This window comes from Manis pentadactyla, chromosome 5 (genome assembly GCF_030020395.1).
Source record: "Manis pentadactyla isolate mManPen7 chromosome 5, mManPen7.hap1, whole genome shotgun sequence".
Lineage (NCBI taxonomy): Eukaryota > Metazoa > Chordata > Mammalia > Pholidota > Manidae > Manis > Manis pentadactyla.
The window spans coordinates 79,872,088-79,890,597 of record NC_080023.1 but is presented as its reverse complement, the minus strand read 5'-3'; the positions used below and the strand labels follow the sequence as shown (position 1 = coordinate 79,890,597).

Below are 18,510 nucleotides of genomic sequence, written 5' to 3'. Positions count from 1 at the left end.
TATCTGAAAAATGAACATGGACCAAGTCTTATAAATTGGCCCTAGTGCTATTTCCTATCATAGCTCCTGTTTGTTTACATTGGAGTTCTTATAAATTGGGTGTTATTTCCTTTCCACTAAATTTCAAGATATTAACAGCCAAGGAGGTGTTTTCTGACTTCTTCCTCCCCTCCCTCCTTTTCTCTCACTTCCCCCAAATAAATAATGCATAGCTTAGAACACAATTTTAAGACTTGTCCTCAAACTCCAAAACTATTATGCATTTTACCTAAACCCACCTTTATACTTAAAAGCATAACAGTCTCTTTAATGGACATGAACAAAATACGCATCTTCTAGTAGGTACCTACCTTTCAACAGAATCATTTATCTAGTCATTTCACAGCTAAAACTTGCAAATTCTTAAGTAAACTAGTTCCATTTATTTTGACTTCCTGCCTAGGCTCTTCCTTCCAGAGAAAACATTACTCTAATATTTTCATCCATTAAGAACTCTTAAAATTAAATGTCCCTATTTAAACAAAATATCTTACCCTCCAAAGGAAAAAACAAGGCACAATTAAAGGAAGCACAGATTTCTTTCATTTCTCTGGATAGAGTTATGCACATCAAGTTTTAAAGAAGTACAGAGTACTTCCATTAGTGACTTCTATTTCTGTGAATAACTAAAGTGGCAAAACAATTGGCTTTGTATACAATAAGCAGCAGTGTCTGACAGTTGCAAAACTGTTCTTGACCAGTTAACTTCTAGTAAAAAAGCTGTTAAAAGTTCACGCACCCCAAATGCACATTCATTATAATTCAACAAGATTTCACAGACATTGCTGACAAGGATTATCAAAATGAAACGGCACCACCTGCCCCTTGCTCTCCCATTAATTAATATGGAGTCCAGGGCGCCAATTAACAAGAAGTAGAAAAGGTTCAGTAAACACAGCTTAAGCTGAAATTGAAGATTAACTCTTCCAGTTCAGGTCCCATTTCTTAACCATACTGTGTTGATTTGTCTATTCAAGGCCAAAACGGAATCCTAGGCTATTAAAAAAAACAAAACAAAACAGTATCTCTAGAATAACATTTCAGATGTATAAAACAGTTCCCAAAATAGATGCCCCCAAATTTGTGTAATTCTATGAACAAGTAGCCATTCATTATTTCAAAGATGCAAGATACTACATAATCCAAGTAATCCCAGTGACTAAAATACTATCACATTATAAATTACAAATCTGCAGTAGTAATATGAACTCTGGGAAATAACTAGAGTACTGTATAGTTAGTAGTAACTAGCACCTTCCACCACCACTCTGACTCCTGAATAGTGCTTTACAGGCTTGAGACCACAATTTTTTTTTGAGGAGAGTAAATGGCTTCATTATTGGTTTTAGGGAACTATTATTAGTTACTTTTAAACTTGACTATTCACTCTTTTTAAAAATACTTTCCGAAAACAATATAGGTATTCCCATACAATTCCCAGATCAATCCATAACTTGTCTGTAGACAGCATTATTATTCTGGAAACCTAAAATTATTTCTTATAAAAAAGTACTGCAAATACAAACTATCAACAAAATTAAAATGGAGATTCAATTACATTGTTACACATACATACGTGATTAACATGTATTCTTTAATAACTATACTTCATCCTTAAATACTAGAGTTTAACTTATATAATAAAATTTGCTCTATTTAATGTGAATTGATTTTATTGCAAAAATAGTCTCTCCCTTAAAATTTAGAGAGGATTCTCCCCCACTGAAGACTTCTATATTTGTTTACCCATTTCACATGGTATTTTTCTTTTTGATGTAGATATATTTAATCTCTAGTCACAACAACTACAGAGCACATGTTCTACAACAATACTATTTACAAATTCTTACAAATAAAATGTAGAACCTTGGCATTAAAGAATGATATGTCCTAAGGCCATTTCAAGACCCAAACTTCCCCATGGCATTTATAGCATACATTCTGAAACATGGGAATAACAGCCTCAAAGAGTTGCTGAGAGAATTAAATAAGATAAAGTAAGTTTAAGACTTTTTTAAAGGCCACAGTGAAATGCTGATGCTAAGTAGAAACTCATTCGTCTGCCCAGGACACACTGCAAACATTACCGGTGACTGGCAACACTTCAACAACTACCTACCTTTGTGTCACATGCTCTATTCCTTAGGTCTGGGATGGAGCCTAGGAATTTGCACTTTTAAGAAGCACACCTAGTGATTTCAACACAAGCAGTATTAGTATTATGGAGCACACCAGTATTGCCCTTAGATATGGACGCATGGGGTCCATGTTTTGAGGTCTGTGCTTTCAAAGTGATGGCTCCCGTCCTCTTTTGGCTGCATGCCCCGTCAGCTAGGAGGATTCCATAGCACCAAGGGGATGTGCATTCCTGGACTCACCATCACTCCTTTCAGGTCACATTCTGCATGCCTGGGACCCTGGAATTCATTCCTAAAGACCCAGAGTGCACTATCCTAGGCCAAAGGATAGCCAAGAGCAACTAGTCACTGGCCACGAGACAGAATCAGGACAAGAGGACTTAGATGTCCACATGTATACAAGATTAATCCCTTGTGCCTCAGTAAAAAGACAGGGGGTGGGAGTGAAGAACAGGGTGGTGGGTTGTGGGCAGATCCTCTCTACCAAGGCAGTAGTATCCAGCACAGAATTCAGATAAATGTGGAACTCTACAGTAAAACCTACCTTCTAACTTCAGTTTCACTGCTTGCCACAGAGGGGGATGCCTACATGGCCTGCCGAAGATCGAAGAGGAGCTTGCATACTCTTCCCTTCGCATCTTGTGTAATGCCTCAGTCAGTGGCATCAAGTGAAGAGTACAAGGTAGATGAACAGCTGGATTGGGGGTGGGATAAAAGGCCTCCTCTTATACAAAAGAAGAGAAAGCAGGTGTTTTCACTGTGGAATTGTCGAATGTTTGAAAGAGGCTGGAAGAATAAAAACTGAGGATAAATCCTCTTCCCTACCCTTCTCCTGTCTGGTCATGACTGCTGGGGATCTCTAGAATAAATCATACTTGGTGGTGGAAAGATGATCATTATGAATCTATGCTATCCGCAGCTACCTAACATCCACTGCTGCTTCACATGTATTTTTCTAATTGTGGGTTAGATGGTATATTTGTCAGGATAAGAGGATAAACAAATTTTACTTAACAGTGTTTTAACTTAATTTATAACTTTCAAATATACTGACATATGGCATATAGTTCTCTATTTGTATTCTTGGCCCAGGCCCTGCAAACGTTAGAAGCAGATCTGGAAAACACTTTGCAAACACCTTGTTAATGCCTTCCATCTCTCTCTCATTCCCAATGCCCTTCTCAGCTCTTATACCTACAGTCTGTGTATAATTACACATATACAAAATGCTGCAAAGATATCTACCTCCACCAGACTTTCAAGCAAACCAGAAAGAAGAGTGAAAAAAGTAGTAGTTTTTCAATTAGCCAATTTCTGTCATACTAATGCATAGCAAAAACATGAAAACAAATACAATGCCACCTCTCCATATACCTAAAGTTGAAGAAAACAGGAAAGAGGAAACCAAATATTCAATACTTTTACCATAATTAGGGATATAGAAAGAAGTGTAATACATGGAACTGGCTTTAGAGGATCTTAGAAATAAGCAGGGGACAGAATCTTTACTTGAAATAACTCCTATAACAAACAAGGTATCAGGAAGACAGAGGGTACAGGATCATTATTTGTCGAATGAATCAATCAATTAAAAAAATGAAATGGTAACAGTTATACTGAGACAATATTAAGACATAATAGGGAGACATGTCTGACTTAACAGAGGATGCTTTGTTCTGCTTCTGTATTCACTACGTTGTGACAACTTGTGGTTGAAGTATATTAAGATAATCCTGTCTCCCACAGATGAAGATGATTGGAAAAGGGGGAAATATTTTACTAGCCTTATCTGATGTTGTGGATATTCTTCCTTGATTGATTACTCCAAAACTCAATATGTAGTTAGCCTTAAAACTTAGTTGCAATGTAGAATCTGAACCGTAACAGTGTATTCTGTACACTAAAATCCATTCAACTACCTTGCACTTGGAGGAGATTTTATAATCCATGCATAATTTTATAACATGCACTGATCACTTGAAAAATTTCACTTCATTGACTCATGCAGAACTAGCAAATGGTAACATATTTCCTCATACAGTGACAGAAAAATCACATCTGCTAATGTAAGTACAGTTATCCCATTCCTAAAAAATATTTGGATACTCTCAAGCTCATGGTGACAATTACAACTTTCCCAAAATTTGAGATTATTTTACTTGAAACCTCAAATTTTACCAGCCATACAGATACTATCAATTATTTTCCTTAATAGGCTCATTTCATTTCCAAAAAAGTGTCTTTGTCTGTCAATCTTTCAATTAAAAATTATGATCTCTTAAAAGGAATCAGTTCAGCTACAATTCCTTGAATAAAACCATTGTCCTTCAGTGTACAGGACGAAGAGTATTTTCATTTCATCATGCAGATTAATAAGGCATGTACTCAAAACCTGAGATTTAATAAATTGATATTTTTACTACTTGATCAAGGACATTTTTAAGTCAAATGTTCATTTTCCTTTTTGTCTTCAAGGCTGCGGCAGTGAAGAACACAGTAGTGAACGGCACTCCTGGGGCCACCATGCTAGTTGGTGCCAAGGCTCCAGTTTTCCGGAAATTGCTTTAGAACCATCAGAGCAAAATATCAGCACAGTGAAAAATTCAAAACAGTTTTGAATTTTGAATTCACAATGCCCTAAAAAGGCTTTTGGACATCTCCCAGCGTCCACGAACCGCACTTTAAGGGTCACTACTGTGGCTGCCCCTTTTCCACAGACACAAATGAACATCCCCCCACTCCCAGCCCACCCCACTGCCCTTCTAGATAAGATTCTACATAGTACAGACCCATTGTGCCTTAGAGTATCTTCTTTAATTTTTAGGGAGAAAGTCACTAGGAAATACTGATATTTCAAAAAGGCATCAGTATTGAAATCAGGGGATCTCAGTACTAATTCACCCTGGTAGTAAAAATCTTTAATTCTAATCATGTAATACCCAAGAATCCATTTTATGTAAAAGATTGAGATTAAAGATGAATCAAGTCCCTTTCAGAATGTTGATGTTATAATGATAAATCATATGAATGAACCAGGATGATTTTACCCTACATAAAACAAAGCATTCAATCATGCCCAAACCTTATTCCACAACCAGATTAACCAATTTTCACTCTATAAACTGTAGAATAAATTAAAGAGGAATGTTGCTCAATTAACTAATTGAATATCAGATGGAGTCTAGTGTAATATTAAATTTAAATAGATTCATCAAGCTAATGTAGGTGAGGCTTTTTTTCATTGTTTCTTAAATCATGATATTCAAACCCCAGAAAAGCACCTTATTAAGTTACTTACTCTGAATAGGCTTGAATCTACATTTCTTGGGTGGATTCTATCAGTAAGATAGTCCAGCTTCTGAATATGGATGCTGATGAAACATTTACTTAATTAACAAATATTTGTACTACACACATAATTTACATTTAGAAGGGATTTTGGAGTTAATTTAGTAACAAAAACATATTTGTCATTTGTACTTAATCAACTATTGCAGAATCATTCATTCATTTAGCAAATATTTACTTAGTACTTACAACCTGTCAGGCACAATTCTAAGTTCCAAATATACAGCAGCAGTGTGTATAAAACAGAGTCCCTGACTTAATATAGCACTATATTTTTTTCTACTGACACAGATATATCCTCAGAATCCTCAAAATACTGCACAAGGGAACCACTACTAATTAAATCTGCCACCCAGATTCAGTTAAATATCTTTATTTTAGGCTTATAAAGTGCCTGGAATGATGCTCAATGCTATGGGAGATCCCAAAGAAGTAAAAGTAGTTTCTATAGAAAAACTACTGTTTAATTAGGGAAGATAATACCAACATATGTAAAGCAAATATATAATATAAACAGCACAATAAAATGCTAATTTTATAACAAGTACTGCGAATATCTAGATTTCAAGGTAGATCGATGATTTCAAACAATATTTTTTCTAATTCACCTGCTTGTTACCCTTACTATTTTTCTTCTACACTATGCATCAGTAGTATTATTCCAGAAGTCCACATTGTCTAATTTTCTTCAATCATCTTTAAGAACACTGCTCTCATGTACAAAGAAAAGAGAAAGAAGAATATGTAAATCCTGAGAACCAGGGCAGTCCCAGTACCTGTTTTCTCACGCAAGTTACCCTTGTCAGACAGAGCACAGCCAGCCGGCCTGGGGGGCATCTCTGCATGGGGCGGGCTGTCTCCTAAGTGAAGCCTATTCATGTGGGTCCTTTAGTACTCACCCGTACCTGTAAGTCAGCCAAGGAAGCAAATGTCCATGTTTTCTCAAAGGAAAATCAGATAAAAATAATTTTATCCAAAATTAAATCAGGAAATACATGAGGAACTAGCCTTGCAGGGCTCAAACTAAAAAATTAACTATAAAAATAAAATATGACTTTTATATAATCAAATTGAACAGATAAAGAGTCAGTGTTTGGTGGGAAAATTAACTTTTGAAAGTCATATTTACTAAATCTATTTCTCTATTTTGTTCATCCTAACGCACCTTAAAGACGACACAATGTTTTTTTCAGGTTAAGAAGTATTTAATGGAAAAGTTGCAAAAAATTTTATTTCAAGACAAAGACATTTAAGAACAACATAAATCTCCCCTTTAAAAGAGCTGATTTCAACAATTTCATTATAATTATGCAGTTTAGTCTTCTAGGAACTCTCTTAAAAATACTTTCTTATTTCTGTTAGGCCTCTCTTCCTTTTTACAGGAAACAGGGTTACTAACTCAAACTGTGTTAACTGTTAAGTTTTCCCAGAAATTGTGTTCCTTCTTCCAGGTACTATTGTGTGATAGTGTCTTTGTGTAAATACTTATAATCTGGGCTATGTTATAAAAGTCTACATTTAAGATATAATAAATGAAGGACAGATGTTTGAAACACTAGGTCCACAATTTAGTTGTAAATACTGCTAGCATAATAAATTATGTAATTAAATTTAGTCTGTTTATGTAATAAGGGTATTTACTCAGCTGGAAAAGTACCAAAAATACTGTCCCATGCTAATCTTTATCCTAAATCAATACTAGCTAGAAGCAGCTTAGGTGCAGTCATATCAAAGTATTTTATGGATATGTTAAGTGTTTATACTTAAGACAGGAATCAGATATATCAAGAATCAATTTCTCCTGGATTAATACTGCTGTAAATTATTGAAATGACTGACAATTAATTCACTTGTGACCTTGGACAAATTATTGTCTCACTTTCTCCTTCTGCCTAAAACATACACCTTTCCTCTGACAGACCTAAGTTTCTAGACATATCTGTGCATCCAGATATCAACATATTTAATTGATCCCTTAGTTCCTCAATTATCTAACATATTCATGGAAATAGTTACTCAAATCTCATCATCGAAATAAGCATTTTAACTTAACGTGTTAAGAACAAGATAGAAGGATTTCTTTTTCCATTTTCAAATGGCTCATGAACTTGAAGGGGATCCATCAGGACCATTTCAGAATGGGGCACCTCCACATAGAATTACCTATGAAATGCTTCCATCAGTATATTCAGTGGAATGCAAGAGGCAGAGAAGGCTAGTCATCACCCACTGTCCATTCTTCCCTTGTTCCCCGGCAACCGAATCCTGGTTTTCCAGGGCAGCAGTAAGCCCAGCTACAAGACTGTGATGTGTTCACTTGATTAAAAGCTGGCCATGAAATGTGACCAGAGTGGTGGATACCTTGAATCGCTGCCTGAAAGAAGGTACTTGACTAGGTTTGTTCACCTCTACCTCTTCCCTACAGCCTAGAAGTTGGACACGATAGCTGGAATGATAATGGCCACCAAGGGCCATTTGAAGATGGAAGCCACATGCTAGGATGGTGGAGCAGAAAATCAGAAAGGGACTAGGTCCCCTGATGTCTATGAAACGGCCACACACTCTTTGGACTGCCTACCTCTGTACTTCATTATATGAAGGTGAAACTTCTATTTTTCTACCATTATTTCCAGTTTCCATTACTTGTACCCAAATGTAATTCCTAAATGGCAGAAACCATGTATCCAGAATATGAGAAATTAATCATATATACTATGCTTTATGTTTGATTAAGGTGAGCCTAATACTTTGACCATATAAAAGTTATAAGTCTAGCATATCTTTGATCTATGTGGACACTAAAACTTATCCTGAAACAAAGCTTTATTAGCTTTTACCAAACATTTTCTTATTGTAAGGCATAAGGTAAAGATATACCACTGCTCTGGATTAAAGGGTTATAGAACTCTTGGTTGCCTTGTGAAGATTATCCCCATGCCCTGGAGTTTAAAGTGGTAGTCTAAGGAAGGAACTAACTAAATCTTCAGATGGGCCCAGTAATTTCCAAGAAGTGACTCCCAACTCCATTCTCTTTAAAATTCACACAGCATTGGATTTCTTTGTAATGAACTATGATGATTCTGAAAGCAAAGGACACCAAGACACTTAAAAGAAAAAGAGCCTCAAAATCATATCTCAGATGAAGGAGTTGTTTGAGAGAAGTAATTCCAATAAAGTAGAAACTGAGGATGAACGTTTCCCCAAAACAAAGTGAACCACTTCAGGGCAAGCAAGGACCTATTCCAGCACAGTACAAAACACACCATCAACAATCACCTCCTGGGATGTAGGGGATGGTTTTCAGGAGTGACACAGAGCAGCAGGTACAGAATAACAGCAGTAGGAAAGATGCTGAGTTTAATTTTCCAAGTCTGAGATGACTATACTTACACATGGAGATGTAAAATACCCATTGTGACTGTAAATAAGCCCCTCCTGTATGGTCCATAATCACCCACCTCACTGGCATCCATCCAACTGGCATCCAACACCACAAAAGCCATCTGTCACTCTTCTCCCTCTCTGCCCCTCAAATATGTTTGACTTAGGCTTTTTCTTTAGGTCTTCACAGTTACCCGTTTTCTAGCTTTCTGCCTCTCTCTTAAGTCTGCACCTTCCCCAGGCTTCAATCTGTTGTAGGATGCCTGCCCTTTGACTGGATTCCCAACCCAACACCATTCATCCATGCGCCCCCATAAGTGGTCTTCTTAAGCAAAAAATCCCACTTAACAAATGAGGAAATTGAGGCTGCAGAAGGTACCTAGTTTGTTAAAGTAGCAGTAGAGACAGACTCAGAGCTTAGGCTCCAACTTCAGAGACTATCTTTTTCACCTCTGAACAAACTATTAGACCTCCCACAGGTAAATGATCATAGTGGAGGATGAGATTATGTGGAAAACTGATGCCTTCATCTGCCACATATTCTATAAATGTTTCTTAAATATGACATTTTCTCTAATTCCATGAAGTCAACTTCAATCTATTATGAGCTCTCTTTTGGGAAGAAGGAACTCTACCTCATTAAACATACATATGTGCATTTTAAGATAAATAGCAATATGTGAACGAATATTCACCTTAGAATAAAAGAAAACACAGTTGTGAGAACAGCGTGTACAGCACTGCAGGTACAGCAGAATGTTGCTGAACAAAAGCTGGACTCTTGGTGGATATTCAGGTATATACTAGGTCACAGGGGGGAGATCTTACATATAACTGAATACACATTTCAGTAAAATAGCCCCATAGACTGCTCTGAATAAAATAATACACTAGTAGACAAACAATTTTTAAAAGATCCATTCTAACCAGAAAGATTAGCAAAATGTGCCTGTTTCCAATGAGGCATGAAGGAGCATAGCAAGCTCAAGTTTGCTACTGGGTAGGTAGCAACTGTTTCAGCAAAAGTTTGAGAAAATATCATTTATTCTTTCTTAATTTATATTCATATACATATGCAGTAGCAATGTAATTATATGAATATGTAATTTCATATATTGAAATCTTAAATGTATACATGTACATTTGTAATGCACATATATATTTAATACAACAGAATTTCTCCTTCCCCTAAAAGCTAATAATAAATTGAAGCTGGCCTCATGGAACTGAGGAAATATGATATTTTAGAAACCATGTGTGGAGTATGCAGCAGTCTAATGGCATTTAATGGAAAGAGAAAAGGAAGTAAGTGCTCACAGTTTCTGTTCCTCCTTCTTTTGGCTTCTTTACATTTTTTGGCAAAAGAAGAAAATAGTATTATTTTTTAAATTAAGTGCCTTATCAGTACTTTTTGAAGAACCTATTAATTTTTCCATGCCATACCAAAGTTGAAAATTTGTTTCCTCAGGTGTTTTATTACAAAATATTTCAGTAATGCCAAAAGGATAGAGAAAATACAGTGAATATCCATGTAGATATCACCAAGATAAAGAAAGTGAACATCATAGATACAATTTATGCAACCAATCCCTCCTCATATGCCTTCTTCCTCCTTTACACGTAATCCCTAAATCCCTATCCTGACCTTACTGTTTATCACTGTCAGGTATATCTTAGTGTGTGGTGTGTTTGTGTGTGTGTGTGTGTGTGTGTGTGTGTGTGGTGTGTGTGTGTGTGTGTGTGTGTGTAAAGATTTATGTCTCTTCTCCCATTCTCAATGACAACCTTGTTCCCTCTCATATTTCCTTGAATCATTTTACAAGATAACTCAAGTTCAAAAAATGAAACTACTTATTATCCAGAATTTATCATTTACTTATGAGCCTGAATTTATAACTCAGGAGGAGGGGTTACTGAAATATTTCACTTAATTGCAATATTATATGGAAGTGTTAGCACTCCTTAATAACAATATAATCAAATATTGACTAAAGATATTTTACTGGTCAGGAAAATGCTGTAATTGCTGAGGATTCTAGTTTAGCAGATATCCAGTTTTCACAGGATGGATTCTCAAGTACAAAATTTCATCAAATTCAACTAAGTATCACCAACTTGAACATTTCCCATAAAAATAATTTGCAGACTGAGCCATTATTTTCAAAGAAATTACTATATTCTTATAGAAAAAAATACTTATTTTGGTGATACATTTAGAAGAAGCTGCTAAAAGTATTTGAAATCATTTTGAAGGATGACTGAAAATTTGTATTAAGAAAAAGGATATCTAATTTAGTGGTTAAGAGATGGGCTTTCAAATCAAGTAGCCCTATTCTGTAGCAGAGCTTCACTTTTTACCATGTATACAAATTTCAGTCATTTATATAATCTGAGTCTCAAATTCTTCATCCATAAAATGGGGATAAAACCTATCTCAAAGATTTTAATGAAATTTAAATGAAATAATGTATAGAATGTACTTCCCCTTGCTGCTGCTTTCTGCTGATGTTATTGTTACTATTACTTAATAGGACCCAGGCTGGATTCAGAATTTAGAAGCTGCTACCTGTGGCTACATATGTGAGGGTCACCAAGTCACCAGCCAGACAGGGCATTACCAGATTTCTCTAGGGCCTAAGGAAACACCTGAGAAATTATTCAAACCCAATCCACAATAGGAGTTGAGATACGTGTAGACACGTCTGAATACCTAAAATCCTATTGTTGTATGGTAGTGTATATAAGATAGAGAAAGGGTTGTGGGAGGGGGAGGAGAGGAATAAATTGAGACTGATTGGCTGGTTAATCAATTGGGAACAATCTTACGGCTGAAGCTACAGTAGAATGGCAAAATGTCTAAAAGCAAATTTTCAAAGTGGAACCAGGAACTCTGAGAGAGAATTTATCCAGGGGTAAGAAGTGAGATGGCAAGTTAACTTGGCAATAAAACCAGAGATTTCAGAGGAAAGGAATGCTGCTTGAATGTAACCCTTATTTATCCATCCACTTTGGTGGCATATGTGCTTCAGAAGAATAGAGGTAAGACAGGAAAACATAATTCCACAAACCCTGTAACATGTTAGGGCCTAAGCAAATAGGCTATAGATGGTCAAGAAAGAGCAATAACAATTAACAGCCGAAAGGTAACTATTTCTCCTCTCAATTTGCAACACTACCAGGTCCTAACATTAAATAGGACTGTGAGCACTGGACAAGACCTCACACCCCAGAACAAGCAAACCATCAGTCTGGAGAGACAAAAATACCAGAGAGAGATCACCGTGATCAAGAGTGGCAACAGCACTGTGGACAGCCCAGTGATAAACAGCAATTATAGAAAAGCAGCCACTCTTTTCCGTTGAAGGACCTGGCTCAGCTGGGAGGAGACGGCCCTGGAGTTGGGAAAGGGTGGCCGTGGAGAAGGCCGGAGTGTGGGCTCACACACGCAGCCTGCTGTGTGTGTGAGCCCATGTGTAGACCACTTGGGATCCCCAGAAATAGTGTAGGAAGAAAGAAGCCAGAAAAGGGGGATTCAAAGTCCTGTAGCTGAGCACATGGGAGCAATGAGATAAAGAAACATGACTCTGCAAATGATCAAAAGCTAGTGAGACATGGACACCACGGGAAAACAACACTGCAAGTAGAGAATCACGACAGGATAAGAAACCAGTACAAGTAATAAAACTTCCTGGACATTAGAGCCAATAGGAACAGAGTAATACTAGCTATAAACTATGAAAAACTCACATGTGTAAGCATCTACATGAAGACAAGTAGCCTATCCTAATGGAAGATTAGCTTGAAAAGGTCTTTTGAAGGAGGGAAGTATCCTTTCTTTGTAATACTCTGTAGTATGAAATATTTCATGCATATACATTTTACATAATTGTATTTTAATAATGATTTATGTTACTTATAAATGTGTTCTTTATAGTAATACATCAAGAATAATATACATAATTGTTAGTGATACTTTTAAATAATATTTTCAATTATTACCCATTTGTACATCACCCAAACTGTCTGGGCACCTCCCTGAATCCAACTCCTTCCCTCCTCTCAGAGACATTCAAAGTCTACAATTTTGTTTTTATCTTTCCCTTGATTTTCTTCATGGTTTGATTACATACGTAATGATTCCACAAAACCATATTACTCAGTTTTGCCTCTGATCTAAGTTTGGATAACTGGAATCACATTGTATGTGTTTTTGTGACTTGCTTTTTTCATTCCGCATGTTTTGGGGATTCATACAGGTTCGTAAGAGTAGCTGAGGTTCATCATTCATTTCATTTTTATGCTAATTCCACGGTATACAAATATTCCCTGCCTTATCCAATCTGCTCTCTGTTGACTTGTTTCCAGACTCGTCTGTATTTTGTTATTATCGACACGGCTACAATTAAACATCCTGTACCTATTTATTTTCTGAGGTATATGAGCAAGAATTTCTAAGTGATATATTCCTAGGGGTGGAACTGCTGAGCAAAAGATAATACTTACAATTCCCTTGTATCAATTTACATTCCCACTTACAGTGCATGAGAGTTCCTGTTGCTTCACATCCACACCAACATTTGGTAAATTTCAGACTTTTATATTTTTAACAACATGGTGGGTATGAAATAGTACAACACTCATTTTGATTTGCATTTCTCTATTAATGAGGTTCAGCAAGTTTTCTTATGTTTAATGACTATTTGGATTTTCTTTTTCAGAAATTCCTGTCCCTTTTTATTTTGGCTGATTTTGCTTTTCCTATTGATTCACAGGATCTTTAATATGACCTATACACTAAATCAGTTTTCAGTCTTTCTTGTTTATAGTACCCTTTGTTCAACACACATTTGTTTTCTCATTTTAATGACATTAAATACATTAATCTTTTTCTTTATGGCTTGCTCTATGTCTAGTTAAACAAATTCCTGTCTTACCCTAAAATAGTAAAGATATCTTTTTCTAAATATTTTAAAGTATTGTTTTTTGTGGTAAAGTATTTCTTCCATGCTTGCTTTTGTTTATAGAATGAGGTGAGTAGGGGTGAGTTTTAGTTTGCAAAACAGATAACTAAATCACTGATTTAGTGGCAGCTTGGATCCCAGGCCCCCAGAGACTCAACAGAGTAACAATGGGCTGACGATGTCCGCTACAAATGGGAGGAGGCACTGAAAAGCTGAAACCTACAGCATATCATTAGAGATGATGAGGGATGAGATAAAGTAGAGAGAATTAAGGGAAAAGAAAATCAGTTTGATAAATTCACTCCACTCAGATTTTCATGAATTTTTACGAAATAGTTTATGTAACTCTTCATAGTATACTGTCCTTGCCTTCCCCCATACAGTGTGAGACAACATGCAGTAGTTTATTTAAACTGGCCTGTATGCCTTATAAACTCTTTATTGACATACCAACACAGCTTATGAAAATCTTTAGGAAAATATTACTATTATACTCTAAAATAAGAATTTTTATTTGATAATTCAATGGTTCTCAAACTGAACTACCATATAATTCCACAAGCTCCATATAGGTGTTCCATCACTATAATTATATTAAATTCTTTTCTTGGTTTCAGAAACTAAATGAAATTCATAAAACTTTCTCAATATTAACACTCTCATAATGTATTTTCTTAAATGACTTGCACCTGATGCTCATTATTTCAAATTATGGTTGGTGTGGGTTAACATATAATTACATATTTACTTCTTTACATTTTCATGTATTACAGTGAAGCTGATCAAGTTTAATAACTGTTCTGGTAAGGTCAAAATACTTGGCTTTTCAGCCAAGCATCTTCATCCCACACCTTCACGTTAATTTTTCTATTCACAAAACATATGGTTTGCTTCAAAGCATTTGGAGGATAAAAAGTTCAAAAGAAACATTTTACAAACAGAGTTGTAATTTATAACAACCTTAAATTGTATCTTACCAGTATGGGGCTAGGAACAGCATGGAAAATCAACAGATAATTCCTAAAGGTCAATTTTATTTACAGTTTTAATTTCATCCATATCATCCTTTAAATAAAAAGATTCCTTAACTAAAGATAAAATTTGTTTAAATGTTATTTCCTGTCCCCAATAAAGCACCTGGAAAGCAGAGCAAGGCAGAATTCTAAGTTAATCTATAAGCAGTGTGACTCGTCTCCAAGTAATCTATAAGTATCCATCTTTTATAGTAGTGTGAAAATTCATGCTGTGCTGGTGTGATATACAAATAATGAGAAAATCTATTAGAGTCTAACTGAAAGCAACAAGTATACAGATTACAGAGGAAGATTTCAACAGCCTCAAAAATGTTTTAGAGCATAGCATGGATTTATTTGGAAGAACATACTTTCTTAAGTATTTGTTTTTGCTCTCTCTTTACATAAATTAACCTTGGTAGAACTACAAAAGTGAGAAAAATATGGATTTAAATGAGAAAAATATACAAAACTTAAGATTTACTTTTTTCTGTTTGTAAATATCAACAGAGCCTTGTCTTCCTTATAGGGAAAGGAGTTGCTGCCTCTGGTTTGGACCTCTACTAACTGGGAAGTGGCTTGTGTTGCTGTGCTGCATCTCAAACTTTTCACAATTTGTAAAAGTAGGAAAGTGAAATTACCTATTTAAAAAAAAATCATACACTACACTCTGAAGTTTTTAGAGTCAGAAATAACTGGTTCCAATCCTACATCTCCTGCTTTCCAAGCTATGAGATCCTAAGCATGATTATTTAACTTCCCTGAATTTTCATTTTCTTATCTTTAAAACAGGGGTGATAAAAACCTCTTCACAGAATTACTGCAAAGGTTAAATGAGATTGTTGTCATATATACAAATATCCATGACATAATGTTGATCAAGTCACCATTAATTATAAAACAAGAAAGTAAATAACTTTAGGGAAATAGGGAATGATACTAATTGCACTTTAACATTTTATGATACATGTTTCTGCTCCTTCCAGGCACTTGATAATTTCTGTTAAAATTGGAAGGATTTTCTTCAAATTGCACACAAAAAAGTTTTCTGATATAATTGATGATAGAAGGAAGATAGAAAGTAAGAATAAAAATGTTGAAGTAAAAAAGAAAACCAATAACAACTTGGTATGACAGATAACTGGCTAAGATGCAACTGACATTTATGAATAAGATTAAAAAATAACCAGGAAACAAAGAAGGGAAAGGGAGAATAGCAAGCAGAGAAATGAAGACGGTAACAAGGGGCAGGTGGGGGGATGAGAAGGGAAATTGGCAATTGATGGCTGCGTAGCTCCTGGCTGGATGGGTGATGCTATGCTGGCCACCAGATCAACTGAGGTCAGCCTGTCTGTTGAACTGCCCAACATATGGAAATGAGCAGCCTTACAGTAAGTATGGGATAGAGGTGCAAAAGACAATAAGCCATCACTGTGTTCTACAGGCCTTACGGTGTATGTAAACCAGTGCTTAACCTGAAGTATGTTTTATGTCTCTAAAAGCATCAATTAATATCACTGACAGTATTGAGGTAATAAACAGAAACATATAAATATCAGAGAAAATATTTTAATAAAGTCTAACTAAATTTTTAAAAATTGATTCTCAGTCTCTGGGAAAATCATATATAGTTTGGAACTATTAAGAAATTGAAATCATGTTAGCGTAAATATCACATTTCTTTTCCACTAGAGGAACATTAGGTAAAAGCATAGCTTGAAATTGAACAGGAAACTAACTCCTCTAGTTAAGAACACATGGTTTCAGTGATGTATTTTAAGCTTGCATTTTGCTTTGGAAACTGTACCAATCTACTTTGCAACAGTACAGGAAAAAGAAAAATCATTTAAAATAATTGTCTATTTCTACCAATTACAATTTAAGATGATTATATATGGAGCATTAATGAATAACTCAAAAGACTATACACATTGTATGGTGGCTAATTTAAAACAAATAAACAAAAAAATTTACACAAAGAACCATGAACTACTTCAGGAGAACAGTGTGTCCCAGGTCACCATGCTTTCCTTCTCTATTATTGCCAAGTTTGATTTGCCAACAAACCTCTGAAAATAAACACGGAAATATACTTCAAGGTTAATAACATAACTACTACTGTGAATAATGATATATTGATTTACTAATAAAGTTAACATTGGAATAGAGAGAAATGGAAAAGAGAATCTTAATGAATTTTGCCCAGAAAATATATTTACCTGGGGAATTAAAATACGAGATCATGTATACAATTATGCCCCAACTATACACTGTGCAGTTCTAATAATCTTTATAGTAAAACAGGAAACTAAAAAAATTTTTTTGAAATAAAGAAAGAATAGTATGAATGGCCTATTTAGACTTTTTAAGACTGTTAATTAGTACAGAATTGACTGATGCACACTTTTCCAAGTAACAATACAAGAACAACCTGCTTATTAACTAAAAGGTATAATTTACTTTCAAGTATTCTAAGGCAGGGCTATAAAACAAAAATCTCAGTGAATTGTGTACATCTCACTACAGACGTACCAATGTATCAACAAAGGGCAGAGCGGCCCAAGGCCAAAAACAATCTTATATTATCTTTAAGCAAAATTGTTTGCCTTGTGATAAAGAGGAAAACAAAACAAATTACTTCATGGTGGCTGAATGTACAAAAACAATCAAGATTGCCAATTATTTCTTTGAATATAAACTTTTATATATTGGTCTTTCCCCCTACACACATATGCAAACAGAAACCATATTTATTAGGTATGTCCATTCACAGCAAATTAAGCTACCCTTTTTACATCCTTCCAGGTAGCTAATTATTGTATCAGTAGTGAGTTCTAGTGGTGCCAAAACATCTAGAACTTCCTTTCCTGCTTTAAATACCAAAGCTTTATGCTACAGCAACAACTGTGAGTCTCTTAACTAAGCAACTTAAAACAGAGGTGAGAGCAAAGGGTGTTGTGTAAGTAGAGTCATTTCTGCCCGAAGTGAAACTTCAGTTACAGAATTAGGAACCCAGATGGAACAGTCATTCCCTGCAAACCTAGCAGCCCTTTGCCAATTTCCTGCTAAGATCATGAGCAGGTATGTGATGGAGGGCATGGTGCTGTGTACTAAGGACCTGACAGAGAACTGAAGAATAAGTTGGCTTGGACTAGAACAACAATACTAAAATTTGAAGAAACTAAAGATTTTTTAACTGCTTCCAAGTTGACAAAGTATAGGATTATTTCTGTTCATTTTAAGATTCTGGTATCTTCGGTGCTAATCCCAAATAATAAATAGCTCCTTGTATCACTAACTTCATCAACTTGCCTCTACACTTCGAAAGTCATTGTTTCTGAGCTTATTTTTTTCACAGATGGACACAAGTTGGGAAGGTTACTGCTATCTGACCCCTACAGACATGCATTATTAGTACTTATGGCCAAAACATAATTTCTCTATTTAGCAATGCTTCCTCAAAAGACTCCTAAAAGACTTTGGCCGGATTCTAGTTTAAATCATGACTCTGTCCCTCATTAGCTATCTGAGGTTGATCAAGCTATTTCACAATTTGGGGTCTCAGTTTCTTTATCCTGAGAAAAAGATATCAGTATAAGTCATTTGAAGGTCTGTTACAAGGGTTAAATG

General features: G+C 35.5%; 1 protein-coding gene across 6 annotated transcripts in view; it reads right to left on the bottom strand.

Moving 5' to 3' along the window:
• BMPR1B (bone morphogenetic protein receptor type 1B) overlaps nt 1-18,510 on the bottom strand; it is a 392,832-nt gene that overhangs the window by 135,423 nt on the left and 238,899 nt on the right. The window lies entirely within an intron of this gene.